This window comes from Haliotis rufescens, unplaced genomic scaffold (assembly GCF_023055435.1).
Source record: "Haliotis rufescens isolate VD_foot unplaced genomic scaffold, xgHalRufe1.0.p SCAF_9, whole genome shotgun sequence".
NCBI lineage: Eukaryota > Metazoa > Mollusca > Gastropoda > Lepetellida > Haliotidae > Haliotis > Haliotis rufescens.
In genome coordinates this window covers 28,835,319-28,842,126 of record NW_025964383.1, presented here as the reverse complement: position 1 = coordinate 28,842,126, position 6,808 = coordinate 28,835,319, and the positions used below count along the sequence as shown (strand labels likewise).

The 6,808-nt window shown below is 42.0% G+C and overlaps 1 long non-coding RNA gene across 1 annotated transcript; it reads right to left on the bottom strand.

The window, feature by feature from the left end:
- On the bottom strand, positions 1 to 5,399 carry LOC125377574. Its single transcript, XR_007219756.1, has 2 exons — positions 5,179 to 5,399; positions 1 to 1,389 (listed from the first exon to the last, which is right to left on the bottom strand). It is a non-coding gene; the product is annotated as an uncharacterized LOC125377574 (long non-coding RNA).
- Between the last annotated feature and the right edge of the window lie 1,409 nt (positions 5,400 to 6,808).

The following is a 6,808-nucleotide window of genomic DNA, read 5'->3' as shown; positions in this document are numbered from 1 at the left end:
TTCTTTTAAAATAATATTATGTTATACTTGGTGCTGCAGAGACATTTTCAATGCTGACTAATTTGTTGTGGCCAAAGATTTATACTGAAGGGAATTGGTAGCAAGATTAGGCAAACGTCTGATACTCGTTGGTCCATCTAAGCACATGGTATGCAACATACACAACCGTCTTGATACTCATTTCTCCAAATCCTCTGATCTCAGAACATGGTATACAACATACACAACCGTCTTGATACTCATTTCTCCAAGTCCTCTTATCTTTGCATATGGTATGCAACTTACACAACCGTCCTGATACTCATTGCTCCAAATCCTCTTATCTCAGCAAATGGTATGCAACATACACAACCGTCTTGATACTCATTTCTCCAAATCCTCTTATCTCAGCATATGGTATGCAACATACACAACCGTCTTGATACTCATTTCTCCAAGTCCTCTTATCTCAGAACATGGTATGCAACATACACAACCGTCTTGATACTCATTTCTCCAAGTCCTCTTATCTCAGAACATGGTATGCAACATACACAACCATCTTGATACTCATTGCTCCAAATCCTCTTATCTCAGCAAATGGTATGCAACATACACAACCGTCTTGATACTCATTGCTCCAAGTCCTCTTATATCAGCATATGGTATGCAACATACACAACCGTCTTGATACTCATTGCTCCAAATCCTCTTATCTCAGCATATGGTATGCAACATACACAACCGTCTTGATACTCATGGCTCCAAGTCTCTTATCTCAGCATATGGTATGCAACATACACAACCGTCTTGATACTCATTGCTCCAAGTCCTCTTAACTCAGCACATGGTATGCAACATACACAACCGTCTTGATACTCATTGCTCCAAATCCTCTTATCTCAGCATATGGTATGCAACATACACAACCGTCTTGATACTCATTGCTCCAAGTCTCTTATCTCAGCATATGGTATGCAACATACACAACCGTCTTGATACTCATTTCTCCAAGTCCTCTTATGTCAGCACATAGTATGCAACATACACAACCGTCGTGATACTCATGGCTCCAACTGTTATCGCAACATATGGTATGCGATATGTACAACCATCGGTATCAGGCTAATGATGGCTGCAATGATTAAGACAGGACATACGATTTTCTAGTACTTGTCCAAAACAAACAAAAGCCTCCTCCCCTCTCCTTTTAAAACACTCTCTAGGATTTTGCTCAGAGAGACATAAGAAATGGCAGGTGTATCTTCTGTTGGGACGTTCTCTCTCCGCTGTGTGTTTTTCACTTTTACCAGGAGATGATTGATGCATGGGTGGTTGTTTAGGCACCTGTTGACCAGCCATGGCAGTGGCACACATGAAGATAGCAAGGAGGATGACCGCCAGCTGCATCTGTGAGAAAAGACATATCAGTATTAACAAAGGATACAGGACTATCCCAAAATGTAAAACATGTGATGTGCATATTTCTGAATTGTGCACACTGCAAAATCAACTCAAAATCTGATTCACTTTATGACAGACCCGTGAAGATCCGGGGTAGAATATGTCTTCAGCAACCCATGCTCGCCGGAAATGGCGACTATGCTTGTCGTAAGAGGCGACTAATGGGATTGGGTTGTCAGGCTCGCTAACTTGGTTGATGCATGTCATCGTATCCCAATTGCGTGGATCGATGCTCATGATGTCAATCATTGCATTGTATGGTCCAGACTCGATTATTTACAGGCCTCCGTCATTTTGCTAGAATATTGCTGAGTGCGGCGTTGAACAACAAACAAACCAGACCAAAACCACTTTATAACAGCTTTAGATTATATACAATGATATATGAACCTCCCATAAGTATACATTTATATTGAACATGGCACTGACAGGTGATGCAGTAAGCACTACACTCCTCAGTTAACCAAGTCATTTGTTCAATTTGTCTATTTTGTTTAATTGACGTGGGGGATAAACATGATGTGTTATTTATTTGCAGCTATCATTGAGTATGTGATGCCTATAGACACGCGTCGATTCCGCTTAGGACTCGTCCCTATCAACTTATGCTGTACGAGGCGACTTGGATCAGGTGATCAGGCTCGGTGATTTGGTTGATGACGTGTCAATGTGACCCGAGAAGATTCCGGGGTAGAATAGGTCTTCAGCAACCCATACTTGCCGTAAAAGGCGACTATGCTTGTCGTAAAAGGCGACTAACGGGATCGGGTGGTCAGGCTCACTGACTGGGTTGATAAATGTCATCGATCCCAATTGCGTGGATCGATGTTCATGATGTCAATCACTGGATTCTATTGTCCATACTCGATTATTTACAGACCGCCGTCATATAGCTGGAACATTGCTGAGTGCGGCGTTAAACAACAAACAAACAAACGTGTCAATGTATCCCGACCGCGTGGATCGTTGCTTATAATATCGATCATCGGTTTGTCTGGTCCAGACTCAATTAATTACAGGCTGCGGTTATATAGCTTGAATATTGCTGATGTACATATGACTTTAAACAACAAACAGACACACACTTATAATTAAGTATTCAATGCCAAGATTGACCCGCGTCGATTCCAGGTAGGTTCAACCATGCATGGAGTTCAGCTCAAAACCGCATGACCGTTATGTTTAGAAACAAGGGATAACTGTATGACACCGAATACACTTTACCTGTTACTTTGTTTTGTTTGTTTGTCATATTGAATTTATAATTCATTTCAACTCTCATGTAAGTAGTATTAACGGGTGCTTCACCTTATGTCCTGATTCCTGACTGTGACGTCATCGTCCGCAAACAGCCTTGGACATCCAGTCAGCAGAACGACCGTTGCTAGACGACTCCGCCTGTATGGTCTCCGTGCATATCGACCTTTCAAGGGCATGACGTTAACGTTTCTACACCGACGTCACAGACTGAGATCGGCCAGGAATGTACAGCAGTGGCAGCAGAAAAATTGGCGAAGAGTGCTCTTAAGCGACGAGTGTAGGTGCCAGCTCTTCAAGTCTGATGGGCGGGTTTGAATCTACCGACGGCGTGGTGAACGGACGGCACGTTGTTGCGTCCAAGAAGTGGAGTCATGGTCTGGGATAGCATCTGCGGGGACCATAAGACAGCCATCATCGACGGAAATCCCACTGCACGTCGTTACATTGATGAGGTTTTGCGGCCTGTGCTACTGCTTTTCCTGCAACGACACCCACGGACGCTGTTTCAGCAGGACAACGCCACCCCTCACATAGCAACGTGACCGTAATACAGTGGCCAGCCAGATCTAGATCACCGGACCTGTCGCCCACAGAGCCCCTCTGGGACCAACTTGGACGCGCAGGATTCGGAAACGTCAACAGTCGCCATTGACGAGGGATGCCTAGGCAATTGCCCTGCAGGAAGAATGACGTAGGATCCCTAATCAGGATGTCTGGAGGGGGTCATATCCGATACTGAGCCATGTGAGCCGTGTGTGTAGCACGAGACTTTAAAGGGATCAACGTCGATTCTGCTGGTGTGATCGAATACTGGACAGGGCACCAAGCATGATAAACATGTCTGCAGAACTCGAAGTTTTTTTATCTTGTCATTTTCAAATACCGTTTTTGAGCATTTGTTTTATAATAAAACATCAGCTGTTGCTAAATTTTGCGTCTGTTTTGTTTTAGACCAGAAAATTGTTCGGTGGCGTTTCTTTTGTCAGTTAGTTTAAATGACACTTTCGTGTTTGACGTCACACATATTTATCATTTACACGGCGTAACAAGCCGATTAAACTTAGAACTTTACAAATTGCAGCGCCACCTTGCGTTCTTTTTTGTCAACGTTGTCCTTTAGCAGTTTAGTGTCCTTTTGTGCACTGACGTTCTTTTGTACACATTGTTCGTTCGTTACGTATGATGTCTCTTGTTTGCAAGTTGTACATTGGTATCGTTTAGTATTTTGAATTCATTATTTGCATGTCAACAACGACCTTTATTTGTAATATTCATTCTTTATTCGTTATATTTGACTATTATTGCGTTCTTTTGTCCTTTATTTAAACTTACACAGAGAGACACACACACATTCACTCACACATACAGATACACACACAGTCACACAATGATTTACACATACTTACTCAAACACAATCACACACACACACATTCACTCAGTCACACACACATGCACGCACAGACACACTCACACATACACTTATTCACGCACAGATACACACACAGGCACACATACTCACTCACACACAGTTACACACACTCACACACACAGATACACACAGACAGACACACACACATTCACACACAAACACACACGCAGACACACACACCGACACTCATACACACTCAGGATAACGGTAACATCAGCTCTCAATCCTGCCTGTTTAGGCACAATTAGTAAGTAGCATAACCATCGACAAAGTCATAAATTTGGTCGGAAGTGTTTGCGACGAGTAAGAATTAGTGCTGCTTTCAAACTTATACTCGAAAAAGTTTCATGACGAGTTTTTTCATATACATCAGCCATGACAGGAATAGAACTGCCTCCGAGGCCTCGTGATTAGAGCGTCTACCGGAGAGACACTCATCATTAAGTGGATTCAACAAGGTCTGGTCGGCTCGGAATCAGAATGCTGTGTCTGAGTGGGGTATCCATGTTATGGTGTCGTGACGGTAAACCCCATTTCGCCTCATTGCCGTGACAGAAATACAAGTAATGCTGAAGGCACATGAAACAAAACTCGATCACTCAGAGCTTTTTCCAAATAACTATTTGGATTGCTACTGTTCATTTTAATTCATTTGGGATTAACAAAGACAAATGTTTTGGTTGGCAAAAACGATGATGGTACAGATTTGATTTATTCATTACAATACGAGGTTATAAACAAAACTATGAAAAATTGTTCGGATGATTACAATACCAAACATAATGTCTTTGTGGAGGTAGTTTTGTTTTCAGATGACATACCTATATTAGCACATCATCAGTTTTATACTTACATGGCTCAAAGTATAATCTTGAATATGTTAAAAATTGCTGACGGATGATGAAAAATATGCTGGAAGCAGAAACAGTAAATCGAGTGGAAATGAACAAGGTAAGGACCTGCCTTTTCTACAGATATGCTTGATCATGCTAATGCTACCACAGAGCTGTGTTCTTGTAATGTGCTGTTAAGCTATTTTTCTTACCTTTCAAGTATTTCTGGTTCCTGTAATGTGCTGTCACCCGCTGGAGTATCTGTTACACCTGAAATATGCTGTCAATCTTCTGAGAACCGGATGTCAGTCTGTCCTCTTTTTGCGTCCTTGTTCTCTTCACGTGTTGTGCTGCTTTTTCTGTAAACCTTTCACTTAAATGTCCCTGTCGCCACACTGCAATGATCGTGCTTGTTTGTACACAATCTTACATGACTCACCCCCAACCTTGACCCCGGTTTAAATATCATGCTTGTCCTGACCTGAAATGATGCTGTAATCTCATGCCTATCGTGTTTCTAAATGTGCATGCATATATGGGTCAGTAATATCCTACGACGTAAAGCCCCTGAATGTGGGTTTTTTCCGTCTTCAGGGCTACAATTTAATATATAACTTCAATCATTCAGAATCAAGGATATAAGTAATATGAGAATATTGTTTTGCTACCTTAAGCTCCCGTGTTGTTGTTTTTATATTATGATTTCGGATTTTGGTTATAGAAATACGTTTTGCGATACTCAACCTTCTTTAATGAATAGAAACAAAAAAACAACACTTTGTAACCATGGTAACTCATTAATTGTTTGTCAATTTGGGGGACTTTTGAGGAGTGTGCTTTTGACCGAAATATTGCTTGATTACATCCTGTGTCTGTGGTAGAGTTACTGTGCAGGTCCACCATCAACCGCATAAATCTGTTTCACGTCTATCTAAATATTTTGTTTTATATTGATCTGTGGAATTTACTTTATTGTTTTTCTGTGTATGTTTTGTTTATAGATGTTTAATTTGTTGTTCTCGCTGTATGGCTAAAAATGGGGGCACGGGTGGCCCAGTCGTCTCAGGCGCCGCGATTCGCTGTGCATAGTTGCGTCCCCTGGACACGCCAGAAACCTATGATTGTGGGTTCGAATCCCGGTTCGCCCCGATTATGTTTCTAGGTTTGTCAGCACCATACCCGTGCTCGTGGGTTTCACCGATGTGGTAAACGTCTGAGACCTGCATCACTTCGGGCTGTCCTCCCACATAAAGCTGACACGCCGTGATATAACTGGAATACTGTTTAAAGCGGCGTTAAACCCAACTCACTCACTGTATGGCTAAATAATGCCGACTAGTCCATTTCGTTCCCTTTATTCTTTCTCTCAGCACTCTAGACTTTCTCTGTGTATTATTCACAAATACCATATCATATTACTCATTTCGATTAGAACTTGCAACACGCCATGGCCGTTTATATGATTGGTCCAATGTGTGTTTACGCCAGTCAATGTAATATGACACATGTGAGCGTTCTTGAAGATAATATCGTGGACAGATAAGCTTTGCATCCTTTTCATTGTTTTTAAACAAGTTTCCCGAGAAGAGGGGAATCAGGACATGTGGTATGTTTACAGGTTCCGGTTTTAAACCTAGGTATCCATTACCCTGCGTCTATTCCTATTGTGCAGACCTCCTATAAATGGCACGTGTGAGTTAGTTAGATTGTGCGTTTCGGCATTTTGTGATCTGAAACTCTGAAACTTCGTATGAAGGACGTTAGCTATGGTGTCTTTAAACTTTGCTGAAGACCAGCACTGACCGATATATCTCCCAGGCAGCAGGGGGTTAGGTGACCCAC